The sequence below is a fragment of the Hyperolius riggenbachi genome, chromosome 4, assembly GCF_040937935.1.
Source record: "Hyperolius riggenbachi isolate aHypRig1 chromosome 4, aHypRig1.pri, whole genome shotgun sequence".
Taxonomy (NCBI): Eukaryota; Metazoa; Chordata; class Amphibia; order Anura; family Hyperoliidae; genus Hyperolius; species Hyperolius riggenbachi.
Window position 1 is genome coordinate 373897726 of NC_090649.1, and position 22063 is coordinate 373919788.

Below are 22063 nucleotides of genomic sequence, written 5' to 3' on the forward strand. Positions count from 1 at the left end.
GGGCAGTATAGGAACCCCACAAATGACCCCATTTTAGAAAGAAGACACCCAAAGGTATTCCGTTAGGAGTATGGTGAGTTCATAGAAGATTTTATTTTTTGTCACAAGTTAGCGGAAAATGACACTTTGTGAAAAAAAAAAACAATACATATCAATTTCCGCTAACTTGTGACAAAAAATAAAATCTTCTATGAACTCATCATACACCTAACAGAATACCTTGGGGTGTCTTCTTTCTAAAATGGGGTCACTTGTGGGGTTCCTATACTGCCCTGGCATTTTAGGGGCCCTAAACCGTGAGGAGTAGTCTTGAACCCAAATGTCTCAAAATGACCTGTGAAATCCTAAAGGTACTCATTGGACTTTGGTCCCCTTAGCACAGTTAGGCTGCAAAAAAGTGTCGCACATGTGGTATCACCGTACTCAGAAGAAGTAGTATAATGTGTTTTTTGGTGTATTTTTACATATAACCATGCTGGGTGGGAGAAATATCTCTGTAAATGACACATTTTTGATTTTTTTTACACACAATTGTCCATTTACAGAGAGATTTTTCCCATCCAGCATGGGTATTTGTAAAAATACACCACAAAACACATTATACTACTTCTCCTGAGTATGGCGATACCACATGTGTGACACTTTTTTGCAGCCTAGGTGCGCTAAGGGGCCCAACGTCATATTCACAGGTCATTTTGAGGCATTTGTTTTCTAGACTACTCCTCACGGTTTAGGGCCCCTAAAATGCCAGGGCAGTATAGGAACCCCACAAGTGACTCCATTTTAGAAAGAAGACACCCTAAGGTATTCCGTTAGGGGTATGGTGAGTTCATAGAAGATTTTATTTTTTGTCACAAGTTAGTGAAAAATGACACTTTGTGAAAAAAACAATAAAAATCCAATTTCCGCTAACTTTTGACAAAAAATAAAATCTTCTATGAACTCATCATACACCTAACAGAATACCTTGGGGTGTCTTCTTTCTAAAATGGGGTCACTTGTGGGGTTCCTATACTGCCCTGGCATTTTACGGGCCCAAAACTGTGAGTAGTCTGGAAACCAAATTTCTCAAAATGACTGTTCAGGGGTATAAGCATCTGCAAATTTTGATGACAGGTGGTCTATGAGGGGGCAAATTTTGTGGAACTGGTCATAAGCAGGGTGGCCTCTTAGATGACAGGATGTTTTGGGCCTGATCTGATGGATAGGAGTGCTAGGGGGGTGACAGGAGGTGATTGATGGGTGTCTCAGGGGGCGGTTAGAGGGGAAAATAGATGCAATCAATGCACTGGTGAGGTGATCGGAAGGGGGTCAGAGGGGGATCTGAGGGTTTGGCCGAGTGACCAGGAGCCCACACGGGGCAAATTAGGGCCTGATCTGATGGGTAGGTATGCTAGGGGGTGACAGGAGGTGATTGATGGGTGTCTCAAGATGTGATTAGAGGGGGGAAATAGATGCAAGCAATGCACTAGCGAGGTGATCAGGGCTGGGGTCTGAGGGCGTTCTGAGGTGTGGGCGGGTGATTGGGTGCCCGCAAGGGGCAGATTAGGGTCTAATCTGATGGGTAACAGTGACAGGTGGTGATAGGGGGTGATTGATGGGTAATTAGTGGGTGTTTAGAGGAGAGAAGAGATGTAAACACTGCACTTGGGAGGTGATCTGATGTCGGATCTGCGGGCGATCTATTGGTGTGGGTGGGTGATCAGATTGCCCGCAAGGGGCAGGTTAGGGGCTGATTGATGGGTAGCAGTGACAGGGGGTGATTGACGGGTGATTGGCGGGTGATTGACAGGTGATCAGGGAGGATAGATGCATACAGTACACAGGGGGGGGGGGGGGTCTGGGGAGAATCTGAGGGGTGGGGGGGTGATCAGGAGGGAGTAGGGGGCAGATTAGGGACTAAAAAAAAATATAGCGTGTACAGATAGTTGTGACGGACATTACGGAAAGTTGTGCGCAAAATCGCCATCGACTTTCGCATGGTCGTGCACAGTTCCTGTCAGTCTTGGGTAAATGCACAATAGATGTCAATTTCCCTCTCTCTTACTGTGTACAGTAACCTTCCCCCCACATCCTGTGTCAGGAAAAAATGTCACACGTGGCTAGCTTCCCTGGGGAGAAGCCATTTGGCTACAGCTCATCTTTCCCCAAAAGGAAAACCTCCTCAAACTGGTTGAGATTCAAATTTCCCTCCAAAAACTCATAGCTTCACACAATGGGAACATTTACTTTATTAATAATTCAAAATAGGTTTGGCACAGCAAGACCAAAATTACATTTTCTGATACCTAGGAAACAGTTCTATCGTTCACCTAAAGTGCACGTTTCTAGCTATCAGGGATCCATATAGAAACCACTTTATCCGGCCTGCGTAGAGCAAATTCGACAGACTAGGCGTGTATAGACTCATTTAACACAGAGTCGCATGCTGCTTATGAATATGGTCGCGCATTTGCGATGCACCCATCTGGGGCGGAATTACACAAATTATTAATAATTGGTACATTCCTTGCTCCAAGTCTGGGGGTGGCAACCTGACTTTCAGGAGGTAACCCTGCCTCAAACACACCTACTTTCCAGGTAGTGACCGCCCCAAAACTCTGGTCAGTAAAAAGCGTTTGCAAGGAACTCCACCCCACTCCAAATTCCATCGACTAAGGAACGTCTATGCCGGCGCTAAGGAGAGCCAGCGCCTGCAGTATACAAAGGACTTTTAAACTGAATGCCTACTTTTAAACTGGACTATTTTCTTCATGATTCAAATGGACTGCTCAGCTAACTAAGTAAGAACTTTCTGATTTTATTCCTTTTATTTTTAAGCTCTGTGTTTTATATGTTAATAGGTGTATATAACTGTATGTAATGCATTTGTGTTATTAAACGTTTAAAAATCGTTTAGCGGTTATGACCTGTTGCTGAACATACACAATCGTACCTATTCTCCTGAACTCGCTACCCTGTGTTTAATAGAAGTATACACCTCTACAACCCGTATACGAGAACCCGGCCCAGATATAACGATCTGACCCAGGTTCCTGCATATTGCTAGGGGTTACTAAAGTGTTCTCCAAGTCCTAGTATAATTACAGTAGCGGGCTGTGTAACTCGCTTGGTGGCAGATCTTTGAATTGTATATGTGTGTGGAGTGATTCGGTTGGTATCAGAACGCTCCCTTCGCGAGTCAGTTCATCAAATTGCGAACGCGGGTTACCCTTCGTGATGAACAAATGACCGTGTAAGAGGATTTCTGACGCTGATCGATTTACCCCATCCGCAGACCGGCCTAGCGGTCTGTGACAATAGTGACAGGGAGTGATTGATGGGTGATTAGGGGGGTGACTGGGTGCAAACAGTGGTCTGGGGGGTGGGCAGGGGGGGGTCTGAGGGGTGCTGTGGGCGATTAGGGGGCAGGGGGGGGAAATCAGTGTGCTTGGGTGCAGACTAGGGTGGCTGCAGCCTGCCCTGGTGGTCCCTCGGACACTGGGACCACCAGGGCAGGAGGCAGCCAGTATAATAGGCTTTGTATACATTACAAAGCCTATTATACATGCGTGCAGCGGCGATCCGGGTGCTAGTAACCCGCCGGCGCTTCCGAACGGCCGGCGGGTTACAGCGAACGGTGGGCGGAGCCAGTCCCCGGCGGCTGATCGCGTCACGAATGACGCGATCGCCGCATAGCCACTCCCGCAGCTGCCCCCGCCGATGGGCGTATTGCGGTCGTTTGGGTCCGGACTTTGCCGCCGCCCATCGGCTGGGGGCGGTCCTCAAGTGGTTAAGTGTAATAGGGCCCTCAGTAGTTTAGTCTGTCATGTTGTTTCTGCTGTCTGAGTATATGTTAGAAGGTATTTGCCTCAATTTGTTACACCAATAACTCCAGTAATGTGAGTATTGTGTGAGTCTTACAATAACTGGGGACAGAAATATAAACCTGACAGATGTTGGACCAATCTGACATTCTGACGTGACCGCATCTTCAATCTATGCTCCAGGCAATCTACTGAAAACAACTGCTCCATTCAAGTGGGTAGTCTCTCTCACAGGCTGTGTTTCAGACATGTGTAGGTTCTCTTCTAATAACGTGAAATGGCAGCATCCCTGACATGACATCCTGATAGTCCATATGAAAATGTAGTAGTCTCTTTCATGGTAGTGCAATGTTTGATGTTGATTTTTCTAACACAGTATTTTCTTAAAGGGGTTCAAATTACAAAGTCCGACACTTACCTGGGGCCTCTATCGGCCCCCTGCAGCTGTAATGTCCCAAGGCGCCCCCCTTCCGATCCTCCGTTCCCCGCCGCCGGTCCATTCTTCTCGCTCCCTCGCGCATCATCGGGAGCTTACTGCGCAGTTTCAGTACAAAAAACTGCGTCTGCGCAGTAAGCTCCTGATGACACGCGTGAGAACAAGCACTATTCCTTAATTGAGAAGAATATTAGACTGGGACCGGCGGTGGGGAACGGAGGATCGGAGGAGGGACGGCGCAGGACATTACAGCTGCAGGGGACCAATAGAAGCCCCAGGTAAGTGTCAGCTTTTGTCTTTTGAACCCCTCCACAGACCCCCTTTAATTAGCAGTAAAGTTGAAAATGTAAAAATAATTTTACATCATGAAAATATGAAATATTTCAAATTAAAACGTGACATTCATTTGCAACAATTTCTGCTGGTGTGATTGGCAGCCTCTGTAAATAGTATACACCTAGGGCCTTGCTTTAATCCAGTGTGATGAAGATAACATACTTCCATAGTGGACACTAGGGCTCTATCAGTCAAGATGTTTCAAAGACATAAACAAATCTAAAGTGAAAAAAAAAAACAAAGAATGTAATGAATTGTATGTGTAGTACGGATCATGGATAGAGCATTAGTAGCAAACAAAAGTCTCATATTGTTGTTTTTAGTTATACGACTTTTTTTTTATATAACATTGCATCATACTTTTACAATTGAAGTTTTAACCCCACACTCTGTCTCTTAAGCTATAAAACAATGCAGAAATAATGAACCTTTCAACTTTTCTGTTGTAAAACCTTTTCTCAAGCTGTCTCTCATGGTTTCTTAGCGGTTTAAGTGCTTCAGAAAACAGGACTGTATTCAACTCAGTGAGTCCAGTAGCTCAGAGAAGCTATCAATTTGATAGAGAATTGAGTGTGTTCCAGTATGACCCATATAATGTTGAATTGACCAACTTGTTCGATCCAGCAGGATGGAAGGTATCGGTTGACTGTTCACATATTATTCAATTGACAAATGATTTTTGCATTCAGAGCATGGAGGCACAACATCGGTCAGATCGATTAGTGAAGGTAAATCGCATAGGCTATCAGTTGTAGTGTGTGGGCCACTAGGCCATCGACTTTCAAACATCCACACTGAAGTTGATTAACCAATAAAGTCAATCACTGTGTTGATTGAAGCAAAATCACTAGATGTATGGCTAACTGGTGGCTACCTTTACAATTTAGGCCTCTTTTTCACGGACTGTTGATAGGCAGTGAAATGCCTCCCAAACTCTCACAACTGCTGACTGCTGCCTGGTAACTGTTCACTGCTGCCTGGTAACTGCTTGCTGAGCACACAGCTCAACAGTCCTTGGAAAAGAGGCCTTACAGTGGATCCGAGATGAACTTTTACTCGTTGCATAATTGTGTTCCTTTCCTATTGCTTATAGGGCATTCCTCAAGCCAAATACTTTTTTGTTTTTGTTTTAATACTCTAATTACCTATAAACGAAACAAGCCACGCCCAGAGGTTTTCAGAGAGCCAAGGCACTTTCAGACAGTAGCAAGGGCTCATGGGAGCTCAGTCTGGGCAGGAGGAGGAGGAGGTATTACTAGCCAGAGATTTCAGAGGCAGAGGGGAGGAGGGGGGATTAGGTTTTTTTGCTCAAGATACAGATAAGCCTGCCTCTGTGTAATGTTTACAAACAACATGGCTGCTGTCATTGTATCACAGGAATAAATAATCATATTCTATTAAAGCTGTTTGCAGCTAGATTTGCTGTGTAAACTTTAGATAAGATATATAGACAAGTTACTTGTTATAGTTAGTTTTTCATCTCGGATCCGCTTTAAGAAAACAGAGAGGTCTTTTTTTTCTGCAGTCGTTAACAAGGCAAACTTTCTGCTTGCAGTAAAACCAGCAGCAGGTAGAGTTGCACAAAAAACGAACCATTACTTGTAATATTTAATACTAAGGAAAAGGTGTTTTAATACTACACACAGTAAATGAACGTGCTAAAATAACACCATGCATTCCCTTTAACACGACAGCCTCTTTGATTTCCTGACAGGCTCTCTGACAATAGGACAGACTCTTAGCACAGTCTGTCTTGTAAGTAGAGCAATACAATAGCAGCAATTAGAGAAAGGTTACTGCCGCTCAAAGCCAGCTACTGGCTACTGTGTTAAATCACATAATGGGGAGCGCTGTACACATCATGCAGACTCTACATTATAAAACTGTAGCTATAGCTTTAATAGGTTGTTATTGCAGTGCATTGGGAACATGCTTTGTTTTAAATGCTAACATAACATTTAGAATTGTAGAAAGAGGCAAACTCTGCTGCATTTTTAATTAGTTACCTTTTTTTCTGTTTTTGACTGCAGCGGAAAATTTTTTGCTTTAGGATAATTGTAACCTATCTGGTTAGACACCAGCCCTTTTTTGAAAAAAAATATGATAAAGCACTCAGCTCTATAGCAGATTTACCATCAATCCCTGCACACCAGCGTATTCTAAGATCCACCAGCTTTTCACCAAAGAGTGGATAACTTATATCTATAATAATAGTTTCAAAGTTGACCGCTGTGTGTCTGTAATTCCTTCTGCCTCCCCCCCCCCCCCCATTTTCTATATGTAAATCCTCCTAAACCAGCAAGCACCCCTTCTTCTCCTCATAGCAAACTACGTTGCTTATGCTTTAATAAGCAATCCCACCCTCCACGCTGGTAGAGTGGACTACCGAAGACCCTTTTTTAGGGACTCTGACACAGAAAATGTTCTAAAATGCTGCCACTTGTACAGCTTAAAAGCTAGTTTCTAAACTTGGGGGGGGGGGGGGGGGGGGGTTGCAGTTTTAAAGCTATAGTCACTAAACTTGGACCAACTGTTCTTGATGTCAACGCAAAACAAAATGGCATTTTTTGGGGATGCCCTAAAGTGGGCAGCACTAAAAACAACCAATCAAAAATGAGCTAGTTTCTATCATTGTAAAAGTGCATGGAACCACAATCTGCCAATCAGGTTTCAACCATTTACCTCAATGGGAAAATGTAAAATGCTATCATTCTCATTTTATGTCTCCATATTTGACACAGTCGGTCATTGGGTGATGGGTTCAAATGAAAGAAAAGTGGGCAGAGCCTACTACAGCCAATCAACCTATGGATATTCCATGGGAATAATTAAATTGATGCCATTCTTGCCCTGTTAATGACAGTATCTTCAACCTTGACAGCCAGTCTGTCAGTGGGTAACTGGAAAAAGTGGGTGGACACCTAATCAAATTTTAGCCATTTATTTTAAACTAGTGACCTTAGCCCGTTTAAAAATGGGCTAGGTCTGTCAGTAATCTGACGCACGCACGCACGCAGCCAGCCGCGCAGCACCCGCCACCCACGCACGCACGACTGCTTCTTCTGGCCCCGTCCTCCTCCGGCTCTCGGCAGTGTATCTGCATCTTGTCCCTGCACATGCACAGTGCTAAAAAGCACTGACACATGGACAGATGCAGGGACACTTGCCTATTAGGTAGGATGGGAAAATTTAAGCTGCAGCTGTTCTTAGAATGTTAATGGTAGGGTCCTCCAACTTGGGAGTCAGTCACAGGATGACTAAGGTCACTATTAAACAAAGACAGATTGGGTTAATCGAACTGCACAGTTGGTCCAATCTGATTGGTCTAGTCTCATTGGTCCATTCATGCAATATGACTGATCTAATCTAAATAGTCCAATCTTAATGGCTAAATCGGATTAAGGTGGCCACTAATGATCCAATCTTTTTCATTCAATTGTAATAGATAGCGGAGATACCGCCGCAGAGGCAAGCGGCATGGCGGCTATCTCCGCGTATCAGCTGGCGGCCTCTGCCGTGCAGTTACATGCTGGTGCTCTGCCTGGTCCTTCTATTGCACATAGATTGAGGGCTACGCGCGCGTGCCAGGCAACAGGACCTTTATGCGAATAGAAGGGGAGTCAGCTGATCTGCCTAGTCAGCTGACTCCAAAGGTACTTTGGATTGGCTGAGTGACTGGGGCGGCGCTGTGGAGCATCTCTGTATATATAGTACTACTCTGTCAGTTGCTCCGTGTCTGCTGTTGTGAATGCTAACGTGTTAGCGCTCAGACCTTAATCAGATCCCAAAGTGTGCTAGAACCAGCTGGAGCTGGGGATCCACACTTAGCCAGATTCTGTTGATAGCTTAAAGAGAATCTGTATTGTTAAAATCGCACAAAAGTAAACATACCAGTGCGTTAGGGGACATCTCCTATTACCCTCTGTCACAATTTCACCGCTCCCCGCCGCATTAAAAGTAGTCAAAAACTGTTTTAAAAAGTTTGTTTATAAACAAACAAAATGGCCACCAAAACAGGAAGTAGGTTGATGTACAGCATGTCCACACATAGAAAATACATCCATACACAAGCAGGCTGTATACAGCCTTACTTCTGAATCTCAAGAGATCATTTGTGTGTGTTTACCTTCTGTCCCCAGCTTCTCTCATGCACTGAACATTACAGGCTTCCTGCAGACAGCTCTGCCTATGTCGTTAATTCCTCAGTATGTGACAGACCAACTCCTTTCACAGCCTCCAGAGGAGGATTTTTATCCAGCTCTCTTCTATCACTGATAAGATAGCAGAGAAGCTGCTGGCTTATGTAAATAAAACACACACTGGAGTGTGCATAGAGGAACAGTTCAACACTGAAGAACTTGGCAGCCTTCCAGACACAGGCCGACAAGTCTGACAGGGGAAAGATACATTGATTTATTACAGAGATGGTTATAGTAGAAAGAGCTGCAGTGAGCCAGATCACATTAGAATAGGTTTAGGAACTTGTAGGATGGTAGAAAAAACGTTGTAATTTTTGTTACAGAGTCACTTTAAAGTACTAATTGCATTGTATTATCTGTTATGACCTTCTGCTTCCTTTGACTATTCTCCTGCTTGTTGATTCTGTACCTCTGCCCATCTGATTCCTGTTGCCGACTCTGCCTGAACTTAACACTGAATCTGCCTTCTGTCTTTGTACTTAATCTGTCCGTACATTGCCTACTCTGCTTGTCTGACCTTTTTGTCCTCACCAGTGGGCCTAGCCACTGGTGAGGGATCTGTAGTCTTAATCGCCTGCTCCTCAGGTGATCATCCATTGCAGCACTGTCTGTAACACCTGCTCCTCAGGTGTCCACTAGCTGCAGTATAGTCTTAATCACCTGCTCCTCAGGTGATCATCCTTTGTAGCACAGTTGGTGGTACCTGCTCCTCGGGTGATCATTGGCTGCAGTACTGTCTGAGTCACCCGCTCCTCGGGAGACCTCCTCTTCCTCATTACTGTTGCACCAAACACTATTTCACATTGGTTGTCCTGAGTCTGGCTATACTAGTATTATTGGTGATTCTGCAGATCACCACATAATCATGTATAGAATCTGTATTATTGGTGATACTGCAGATCACCAATAATCAGAAAATCTGTTTTGCTGACACCAATCGTTACACCAATTTTACCAAATCTATGTAGTATAATGCTGAGTACACACTATGAGATATTCTGGCCAATTTCCTGTCAGATTGATTATTTACAATTTGCTTTCCGATCGATTTCTGAGCATTTTCGATCGATTTCCTATTAAAGTTAACAGAAATCAATCGGAAAATGCTCGGAAATCGATCGAAATGCAAATCGGCCATGTTGAAAATAATCGATCTGACAGTAAATCGACCATAAAATCTCATAGTGTGTACCCAGCATTAGAGTGAATATTTTGAATGGATAAAGTAGGCAGTTCCCTTATATAACACTTAGAAATGGTAAGATTGGATGAAAAAGATTGGATCATTAGTAGCCACCATTAGTCCAATTCAGTAATATGTTTGGGGCAATCTGAGTGGCTTAGTTGTGCAATGTGATTGGTCCAATCTGATTGACACAGCCATGCAATTCAATTTGTCCCATTTGATTGGACCAATGAAATTTAACAATTATTGGTCCAACCATGCAATGCTATTGGTACAATCTGATTGGTACAATCTAATTGGTGCAATCCTGCAATCTGAGGTGGCACCGTCCAGAGAGATTGCAGTGCACTTCTTGCCCTTGAAGCATAGCGCGCACCACCAGCTAGTAAAAATATGGCTGAGGTACTGCAGCCTCTTCACAAAATAAATTTCTCATTATTTTACATTACTGCTTGTTGTGTATCTAACTTAAACAATGAATGCTGACATTTATAAAGTCACCAACATTTATAAATTACATACGCGCTAAATAATTTTCCCAACATTTTTTTGGCGTATCTTTAAGCGGCAAGTGATTGTACAGGCGCACAATCACACGAACGACGTTAAGTGGCAATAATGACCATCACGGTGGATCTTTAAGATCCCTGACGACTCTGCGCAAAGTACCGTGATTGCTTAACTTCTGTTTGCACCAATTTTGTGTGTCTGCCGACCGGAAGATGGATCATGGACCTTTAGTCGTCAGGGTGACATCACTGAATCCATCTTCCTCCGTCAGGTGGTGAGTATTCAACTTAAAGCGGAATGAAACCCAGCATTTCTTCTTTGCTCAAAAATATTACTTACAGCATTGTCAGGATCTCTCCTGTAGCATGTCCTGTCGCTTGCAGTGGAGCTGCAACTGAGCAGTTCTGACTTGTCAGCTTGCATTTGGTTGCGCATTCGCAGTGAGTCTAAGGCCGCATACACACATCAGACCATAGTCTTTTGAAAATGAAAGATCACAGACCAATCTTACCACCCTTCATGTAGTATGAGAGCCATACCTACACAGTCTATTCTATGGAGCTGAACTCCCCACCAGAAAAAAATCTTTGCAAGATGCTGCACACACAGATGCTGTACAGACACAAAAGATCAGTATCTGCAAAGGATCTGTTCCTGCCAAAGATCCGTTCCTGCAAAATGCATTCATAGTCTATGAGATCTGCAGATCATCATACATACCTTGTTTAACTGACAATTATCTGCAGAGCAGACAATCATCTGCCGATCTGAAAATCCATCCTGGTGGATCTGATCTGCAGATGAATGTCTGTTAAACAAGGTGTGTATGATGATCTGCAGATCTCATAGACTATGAATGCATTTTGCAGGAACGGATCTTTGGCAGGAACAGAACTTTTGCAGATACTGATCTATTGAATGTCTACAGCATCTTTGTGTGCAGCATCTTGCAAATATTTCTGTCTGATGGGGAGTTCAGCTCCATAGAATAGACTGTGTAGGTATGGCTCTCATACTACATGGAAGGGGGTAAAATTGGTCTGTGATCTTTCATTTTCAAAAGACTATGGTCTGATGTGTGTATGAGCCTTTGTCATTTGCAATCACTCTGCAGTTCAGGATGCTGTCAGGATTACTCCTATGGTTTACTGCAGTTGAACTGCAGCCAGACAGCCCTGGGTTTCCTGCACGCATGTTGTTGCATAGCACTGCATGCATTTGTTATGTTAGTCTTTCAGCTAGCAAATGGTAATCAAGCCAGCTCAGGATTGAATGATTACCATTCAGCTGTGTGGGAATTTGCATACCTGCATCCATTGGCTGATGCCAGCATAAAAGTCTGCCTCCCATTTCAGACCCCGCCCGATATAGCGTTCAGCTCTCTGAGTGGTTGTTTGGGTCTATGCTGTGAAAGTAGTAGTTATAAAAATGTATAATGCCTTGTTCTGTATTTTCATGTCTGCTGGACGTTTGCTGACCTGCGGGGGTCAGTAAAGTCCTTCTGATTCTGATAGTTTGAATTCTGCCAGCACCATGTTGGTGACTGGTAGTATTCCTTCTAGCCTTATTCTTGCCTTGTTCTTGAGGACGAGCTATAGCAGCGGTTGCCATTAGTTTCGCTCCTACCTGTTAGTCTTGTCTATCTCAGTGTGAATGTTGCCGTCGCTGAAACAGTGACTAGATTGGTTGTGCATTCCTTCTGCCTGTCTGTCTTGTTAATTGTCATTACTTGTGCTTTAGCTAGTGAGTTATTTGAGAGCCACATTTCATATATTGCGCATCAGCACGATATATATGTACTCTAGTCAGTCAGTTTGTAATATTATATATTGTATTTTATACCGACCATTGCCTGCCTTTCGACTATGAATCTTCCTAATCCTTCCAATACGGCTGACAAATTAACATGTATGACCCAAGCCTGTTACTGACTACGTCTTTTGTGTATTGTATCACTTAGCATCAAGCCTGATAGGCGGCCCAGAGCTGCAGTTGCTCCTTTGTTCATTACTATTTGTTCAATCTTGCTCCTTTGTTCATTACTCCTGTGTCCATCTGTGGAGCCTCTTCCATTACCCAGCTACATAGTCTGGAGCACACACGCTGACTCAGAGTATGCCTTCGCAGCATTACAAGCATATTATATACTACCACTTTTTTTTCTGCGGGCTCTGCCGTGCAGAAAAATCCTGCACAGAAAAAAGCTGAAGAAAACTGACAAGCGGAAACAGGGCCATCCACTTGTATTGGTTATGCGAATCCGCATGCGGGCAACGCATGCGGATTTGCTCTAGTGGAAACGGGCCCTTATTGTATCAAGTGAGGAATGTGACACATTCTCTGACTGTGCAGCCTCTGCTGAACAGACGGACATTAAGCAAGTATTTCTGCTTAAATTAAAAGATGAATAAACCTGTTATGAATAAAATGCAAAGTCAGCTCTCAGACCAATAAAAGTGTACTTTGGAAACTTGTAATTTCTAAACGAATAATAATACTTATGCACAAAAGCAAATATGATAACCGTATCCTACCTAATAAAAGCTAAGTGTCGCTGCGTCCAGCAGTTTTGTCCCTGTGTCCCAGGATTTTTGTTACTGCGCATGTGCGCAGTAACAGACAGCTGGGACCAGGGACTGGACGGGTGAGCGAGGTGGGCGGGTTCGGGCGAGCGAGGAGTGTGGGCACGTGCTCGGGCGCGCGGTGGTTGCGTGCGCAGCATGCACACGCATGCGCACTGGCGGTGGCCGTAAACCTAGAGCCCATTTTTAAACGGGCTGGGTCTTACTAGTGGCATATAAAAAGTAGGAAAACATGTTTTTATTGAATATTATGTCAGGGTTTTGTACCACTTTAAGGCGTACATTATTGCCATGCCAATAATAAAGGTCCATAATGTCCCTCGGAAGAGAAAGTTTACCAGGGCAACCAAGTAAAAGCACCCATACTCCCAGTTATAGCCTGCTAGGCAAGGTCCAGCGCTCTGTCAGTCTGGGCTGTGCCCTTTCTATTAGCTGCTGAAAATACTCTGGATGGAGTTCTCAATACCCAGAAACAAAATACGTCTGGGAGCAAGAAAAATGGAGTATTCTTCCTAACAGGACATGTAGATAGTAATAGTTTTCACTATACCTTACCTTTTAACGTGAAGGGCCTAGTGTGTACTTTATAAATGTTGTGACTCAGCTTTACCATGGCATAAACAAGAAGCTGAATTTCAAACAGTGACAATAGTCTTTGGTGCGGGGCTAGGATAAAAGCGGGTTATAATGACATGAGAGTTTAGAGGGATAACAAAGTACAGGCTTTATTTGTAGGAATTCAGCTTGAAGTGAACCCTCGGTCACAACAATAATATTGCGTTTCCTGTGGCTAACATGACATTTAATAGTGGTATTTTTAGAAATTGTTTTTTATTCTGTCCTGAAATTTTGACCCTTAGTGTGCTGTATTTCCAGCCTCTGCTGCCAGACGACATGCATACCTCCCAACTTTTTCAGATTAGACAAAGGTACACTTAAGCCACACCCCTGGCACACCCTAGGCACGCCCCTGGCACATCCCTAGTCACACATACAATAAAGATTTCATAAGGAAAAATGTTGATTTATAGTTTAAACCACACCGGTCCTTTATATCTTTGTCCATTTTCCTTCATATTAACATTTGAAAATGAGAAATATATCAATTTATAGGATGGGAATTAAGTTTGTAGCCAATTAAACACATTTGCCAGTAGAAAAAATACATATATTTACTTAGGTATGTACATCAGTCCCAAAATAGGGACAAAATAGGGAGATAGAGGGATCAGGTTTCCAAAGAGGGACTGTCCCTCCAAAAGAGGGACAGTTGTGAGCTATGCATCATGCACTCCCTTTGCACCTTCAGGACAGGTAGATATAGTACACTGGTACCTTTTGTCAGGAACCGGCCCGCGGCACGCCTGCGCATACGGTTCCCGACTGCGGGTTTGACCAGATCAAGCGGGGAGCAGCCTTATTCGAGCTACAAACAAGGCTGGGACCCCTCAGAACACCTCTCACTGCCACCACTAGCGGTTCGCTAGACACTTCCACTCTGCTGTCGAGTCCTCAGCGCGCAATCCACGTTTTCGTATTTGGGTCAGCTTTGCGCTTAGGCCAAATACGGCAACGCCACGCACCCACACACACACACAGTTGCAATCTTACACTGTAGTGAAGCAAAACCACTAACAGTCGTTCCGAACGATACTGTTAGCCACTCAGCTATTGAGCTACTCGCACTGGCGTTTTCGTACGTTGGGTCAGCTGCGCGCTTTAGGCCAACGTATGACAAACGCCCCACACACAATGCAATTACAATCTTATACGGTAGTGTCGCTCAATCATACAATCAGGCACGGACTTATACAAACTTCAATCTCTTCTAGGCTATGAGTGTTAGTTTAGTACAGCAGAAGTCAAGCTTATTAAATAATAATTTAATATTCCAGGGAAAAAAGTGGAACAATGCAGAACAGAATATATACAAAAGATTACAAAAACAAAGTAAAAAGTTACAAAGATAAAAGTTACAAAAATAAGAGTCTACAAAGATACACACAAGATAAGTTGCCAAAAATAAAAATGGAATAAACGTAAAGTGAACTTTTACCATCGCAAATGTCCAACTGTGGAGAGACGCGTATTTACCGATTTCCTCGGGATCATCTCTAGCAATGAGCTACTCTCGAGAGTAGATACCTGTGACTGTTCTGGACCAGCTTAAATAGTCTGAAGTGTCCCCTGGGGCATTTAATGCCCAGCCCCCAGGAACTAATGCCATTTCCTTGTTTGTGACATCACCGAACGCTTGTCATAATCTTCCTGTGATATGCGAACTTCAAAGGGTTCCTGTTTCAGCTTTTTGAAGGTTGCAGATTTCACAGGTAAGATTGTATCCTGAGAACAGCAAGTACCCTGTTTACACTTACAGATTTTAAAGCAATTCCATTTCCAGAATCTAACATCCACATGTGAAAAGTGTACTTTAGTACATACATGAAAAGACTTCCTTAGTCCAAGTTACAGGTGACAACCCCATTGTTGACAGTATTTCCTAGCTGATCAAAGATAAGGATATAGTTTGCACCTCCACCAATAATTTAATTTCCTCACAACGAAATAGTGTTTAACACGCAGGAGGCTCTTCCTGGCTAGTCTAGAGTTCTTCACAATGCTTTAACAGCCTTCATCAACAGAAGTGGTAAATGTTTCAGTTGTCAATTCCAAGCTCTCACTCCAGAGAAGGTAGAACAAAACCCTTCACTTCTGCCATTGTCTAATTAACCAATGTCTTTGCTGGAGGCTAACACCTCAGCTCTATTCACTGAAGTCCCTTTAGATCAGGGGTCTCAAACTCAATTTACCTGAGGGCCGCAGGAGGCAAAGTCAGGATGAGGCTGGGCCACATAAGGGATTTCACAAAAAAGGTCCTCAAATGTCATTATTAACAGTTTTAATTGTTTCTTCTGAACATGAAGTGTCCTACCTTACAGTTCGCTTCAGTGCTCCCATTACAAGTAATTCGCCGTGTCCCCGCCGCAAAACAAGGCCTGCAGAGCCTCCAAATCGCCCGGGGGGCAATCCGCCAGCATTTCCTGGAAGGGGCAGAGCTTTCAGCTTCAGCTCTGCCCCTCCTGACGTCAATCGTGGCGGATAGCCGCCTCTGCCCGCCCCTCTCACTCTTCCTTCACAGAGAGGGACAGGGAGAGGCGGCGATCCGTGCGGCAATTGACGTCAGGAGGGGCAGAGCTACAACTGGAAGCTCTGCCCCTCAGCGCAGTCGTGGATGTTTGCCTGGGGGATTTGGGGGCTCTGCAACCCTCATTTAGCGGTGGGGATGCGGCGGATTATTTGGGAGCACTGAAGCGAACTATAAGGTAAAATAGTTCGCTTCCGTGTCTCTTTTGCTTTTGCCGGCGCGGGCCACAAAATATTGTACCGAGGGCGGCAAATGGCCAGCGGGCCGCGAGTTTGAGACCCCTGCTTTAGATGCAAATGTAGTACAGCCAGATGACCATCGTTTCAAAGCAGAATACACATGTGAGATATAGCAGACAGAAAAATGACAAATATGTTCCTGTATTCCCTAATATCATCAGCACCTCAATATATCACCACACCTTTCCCACTAAACCAATCAAAGGACACTGCGCTCAGGCAAAGTCAAACACTCCTTAAATACACCGAAATCTGCTGCTCCGCTCACACTTATGGGATCCAAGTGTACTGAAAGCTGACTGCAAAAAGAGAACAAATGCAGAGCGCTCTCTGGTGCGTTAAACTTTTTCATTACAGCTTCCCACATATAAAAGTTACTCTTACATAAAAGAAGTAGAATCCAGCATATCGCACAATGGAGTGCAGGATCTCCAACTCACGCAGTAGATCTGAAGAAGGCAGGGCATGCCGAAACACATAATGACTGCCTTTTCTCCTTGCGATTACCCATGCTACAGACCGGTGTATCCGGTGAGAGCGAGATTGGACACCTACACAACTGGCCATAGTGGAGGGGCTGACAGCGTGGTGGTTACAGCTGCGGGAGTAGGAGATCCTGCACTCCATTGCGATATGCGATTTGCGATATGCTGGATTTTACTACTTTTATGTAAGTGTAACTTTTATATGCGGGAAGCTGTCATTAAAAAGTTTAATGCACCAGAGCGCGCTCTGCACTTGTTCTCTTTTTGCAGTCACCTATTCCACTAAGTTTTTTCTTGGTGGTATTTAGTGTGCATGATAGTACATGGTATAGATAGTAAAATCATACTTTCTCTAGTGAAATCCTTTTAAATAGACAGCCGTTGAAGCATAAGGCACTACAATGTCCTTGTTTGAACAGTTTATAATAGAATATACTGTAGGCTGCTGTTTTGTTTCCTGTGTTCTGTTAGGAAGAGAAATGTTCCAAGTGTGGCAAGCATTTTCAGTATTTTGTTTGCTCATTTTTCAGAGGACAAATGTGCTTTTTGTTGTCCTTTATAATATGCACAGTCCTGTTGCCAGCTGCTTCTGGAAATGTGACATCCTATAGATGGCAGTGTTTACACATACACGGTGCTAATGTGCTTTGCTGTAATACTGCAGGTGATTTTCCTTCTCATCAAAAGTGTAAAAAAAAGTGCCAGTGATTTTTGTAAATAAATATGCATTAGCTGTTGTTCCATGACCATGTTACAACAGAAAAAATTATACAAAAATAAATAAACCGTAAATCCAAATATGTGCGTTTTACTACATTTTCAAAGACTGTAGCTGTGCTGCTACTCAATGCAGCCTCCAAATAATTTATTTTGGTAGTTTTGAGAAGAACAGACCTAAGACAAAAAATATTTGTACATCTTAAAGAGAATCTGTACTGTAAAATTCTTACAATAAAAAGCATACCATTCTATTCATCATGTTCTCCTGGGCCCCTCTGTGCTGTTTCTGCCACTCCCTGCTGCAACCCAGGCTTGTAATTGCCATTTTATGCAGTGTTTACAAACAAAAGACATAGCAAGTGATAGGCTGAGAGTAGCTCAGTGTGTGAGTCATACAGAGTGTGCAGGGGGCCTGGAGAGGGTGTGTATAGCTTCTATCCAATCACAAGCAGCACAGCACATTCCAGCCTGACCGCCTGAGCCCGACAGAGGAGAGGAGATTAGATCATATAACAGAGATAACACAGCCACTGTGCAACTGGGAAAGGCTGCAGTAAGGCAGAGCACAATAGAACAGCTATAGGAACTTATAGGATAGAAGAAATAAGGTTCAAAATTTTGTTACAGAGTCTCTTTAAAGGACAACTGAAGTGAGAGGGATATGGAGGCTGCTATATTTAATTCCTTTTAAACTGTGCAAATTGTCTAGCTGTCCTGCTGATCTTAAACTTTTAGCCATAGAACCTGAACGAGCATACCGATCAGATGTTTAATGCATGTTTGTCCCAGGTGTGAGATTCAGACAGTACTGATGCATTAAAGATCAGCAGGATGCTGGGCAATTGAAATTGTTTGATAGGAAATACATATTGCAGCCTCCATGCACCTCTTAAATATACACACATCTCTCACATTCCTTTATTTCTTCGATAATCCAACAACCCTGTACATCCATAGCAAAGATGAAAATAACTGCTCAATTATTTAGACATCCAGCATTATGAGAAAAATATTATAGGGCAAAAAGGCAAGAAGAACTACTATGTACACTCTACTAAATGTCCTTCATCAGCTTTCATTTACATTTCTGACATCACACCCGCAAGTACCAGTGCATCTAGTTACTGATTATCTATGGAGCAGTTTGCTTACTCACTACTTCACTGCTCCCTTCAGGCTGTTCTACACTATGCACTTTAGAAGGTCCACCTACTGAAATCAATATAGTCTATCATCTAAAGCCTAGGTTCTCGACGTGTGGTACACATACCCCAGGGGCTACTTCTAATGGCTCTAGGGCAGTGATGGCTAACCTTGGCACTCCAGCTGTGGTGGAACTACAAGTCCCATGAGGCATTGCAATACTCTGACAGCTCTAAACATAACTTGGGGAGGCAGAAGCATGATGGGATTCGTAGTTTTTCTCACAGCTGGAGTGCCAAGGTTAGCCATCACTGCTCTAGGGGGTACTCGGACTTGATATAATTAACCAAAAATAACGAATGTAGAGTTTAAGAATTTGATAAATCTTATTTAAACAACACCAAATTAGTGTTTTAGCTAATTAAAAGCAATAGTAAATGCTTGGAAATTGTTTTGAACTAATTATCATGTAGTACGATTAAATATATATTTGTCAAGGGGTACTTGTGATAATGATTACTATGCTAGGGGGTACCTGGTGAGTACAGGGTTTTAAAAGGGGTACAGACCAATAAAATGTTGAGAAAGACTGATCTAAAGCACAGCACCATTTAGCAGCTGGAAGGAGCAGCAGTGTGATAAATTTGCAATCTGTGCACACTGTCAGCAATTGGGCCTATGGTTCCTGCAGGTGAAAGCAGCAATAAACATGAACCAGAAGCTTTTGGGGAGGGCAGAGTAAGACTCAGTACTTTTATAAGTAGACTTATGCTTTAAATTTGTAAAAGAAATGGCTGAAACAGCTGGGTGGAACCAGAAATTCTGATAAAGATGTCTGTCCACCGTGATCAGCAAATCTTCGCAAACAAAAGTTGACATTTGCTTTATTTGCAGACAGATTTCCACAATCTGGTGTGCACTGAACAAGTAAAGTGAAGGTTTCCACTAGTTTTTTGAAGAATATGCATTGGCCTAGTATAGAATAATGAACAATGATGGGGAACAAAGTTCACCCTCAAAGTTTATTAACAATCAGATGAATTTGGCGGACCAAAACCTGCCAATGGCAACTACAGTGTCAGAGGTGCAGGAAGGGGATGGGGGAACAGTTTGTTAATGATTACTACTATTCAAATTATCTATAGAAGTGATTATTATGAGCACAGGACCTATAAAGAGCTAATACTGTAGTTGAGGCAGGGCCCTTCGGGGCAACCCTGTGGCCCAAGAGCCCCGATGCGGTCGCAACTTCTGCAACCCCTATTGCTACGCCCCTGGTCCCATGTCATGTGACAGGGATGGAAACCACATGGTGAATGGCTGCACAGCACTTGTCAACTTGAGAGGAAGTGAAGAGGACTTATATCGCTGCCTAGAGAGCAGGTAATGGATAATGCTCCGCTCCACTGCTGCCATGCACTAACGTGGGGGATACTGCTATGCCCCTGGATGGAACATATAAACTACTACTGAGTATTTTAGTAGTAAAATAGACTTGCTTTAAAAGAAAGTTAATTCCTGATCAATAAGCTATCTGTAGCATCGCAAAGCTTTAAGCCTGGTAGACACATTGAAATTTGATTGACCAGTGGTTGCCAAAGTTAGTATGAGAGCTTGCTTACACAATCTGTTGATAGTATTCAAATTCTTTTGTCCCTCATGCAACATGGAGGTGGTAAAATTGGTCAGTTATTGGCCAATCAAAATTACATGTGTGTATGCACCCTAACATGTGCAGATTGTTTCCAAATTGATCTGTCAAATCAACAAAATAGGATGGGAGCCAATTGACCTGACAGTCAGATCAAATCTAAAGCAAATGGCATGGGCAGCCAGCATAAGATGTATTTAATAATCCAATACATAATGTCAAAATGATAATCCATATTAACTCATCAGTTTTGTTGTTGTTGTTTTTTTAAGATACCATATTTTCTACACAGTATTGGTTTATTATGCAGTTTTTTTTTAAACCATGTTACAAACTGGAAGTTTACAAATCTGTTTATGTTTGCATGTGTCTATATTATGGTTTCTTTTGCTAATTGCCAGATACATTTATTTAAAATGTTCTTGTCATGCTCTATAAGCTACTGTCAATTGGATAATCCACAGGAAATTATATAAACTCTCTTCTTCCATGTTTCCAATTTCTCATCAACCATAAAACATATTAAGCAATCTCAGGCACGCAACATTTAAATAAGAGCACACTCCTTTCTAAGTTCAAATGGAGATTGGTGGAAAAGCAGTCTGGAGTATGGAATTAAGTGAATACCTGAACCTCTGAAGTAAACTAGAACTCTGCTAGGATAATTCACAGTGCCTAACCAAAGCGAGTTGCACTCTATAAAAGTGCTCAACATTTACTCAAAAAATGCCTCAAAGAGCACCTTCAGTGTAAATAAAAAAAAAATTACATTGATCATCTTCAAAGAAAAAGTTATAACGAAGTGCTGGGTACTTTTCTCCCTAATCCCTCCTAGTGGTTTCAGTGTGTAGTTCCGCCCCCTTGTGAACAGAGATATAGAATAAAGAAAGCGATATGGCACTTTTTGATTAGGGGCGGGGCTATAGGCTGGAAGATGGCGGACACAGGTGCTCTGGGCGGTATTCCAGAGAAAAAGACCCGGCAGGTACTTTTAACTTTACATTTGAAGATGATCAATGAAATATATAATTTACACTGCAGGTGCTCTTTAAAGAACTAATATGTTCATTTCACTCCAGGAATATAAGCAACACAACATTCTAGGAGAAGGGACCATAACCTGGATGAGACCGAATGTTTTTTTCTACATTTAATCCGGTTCATTGACACTAATTTAGCCTGAATCACCTTTCATATGAAAAAGTCAAGAGATATGGTATATGAAAGTGCTTTTGTTTATACCCTCTGAAAAATATAATTTGCTTGAAAATTGTCCTGATCCTTCTGCCTTTTGACAGAGCAAGGCTGCAGATCAGGTGTTCTGACTACATGGACTCACATATGACTGAAGTCAAAGGAGCAGCATAACAGCCAGACAACTAGTATTTCCTGCAACAGAATGAGAATCTTTGTATTGCTCTCACTATAGGTTCCCTTTAAATCCCCTTTCAGTAAAGTAACACATCTCCTGAACGCTTCATTTCCTCCTCCAAATCTCACTCCTGTACACCTCAGTGCCTCCTAATAATCCTCCTCCTTTCCCTTAACCTTTTCATTGCCAACTCCACACTGCCTTCCTTACAAGCCATCCTTAAATCCCTAAACCCTCTCATGCATGTCCTTAC

General features: G+C 42.9%; 1 protein-coding gene across 1 annotated transcript in view; it reads right to left on the minus strand.

Moving 5' to 3' along the window:
- Window positions 1–22063, minus strand: part of OPRM1 (opioid receptor mu 1) — a 224281-nt gene that overhangs the window by 201592 nt on the left and 626 nt on the right. The window lies entirely within an intron of this gene.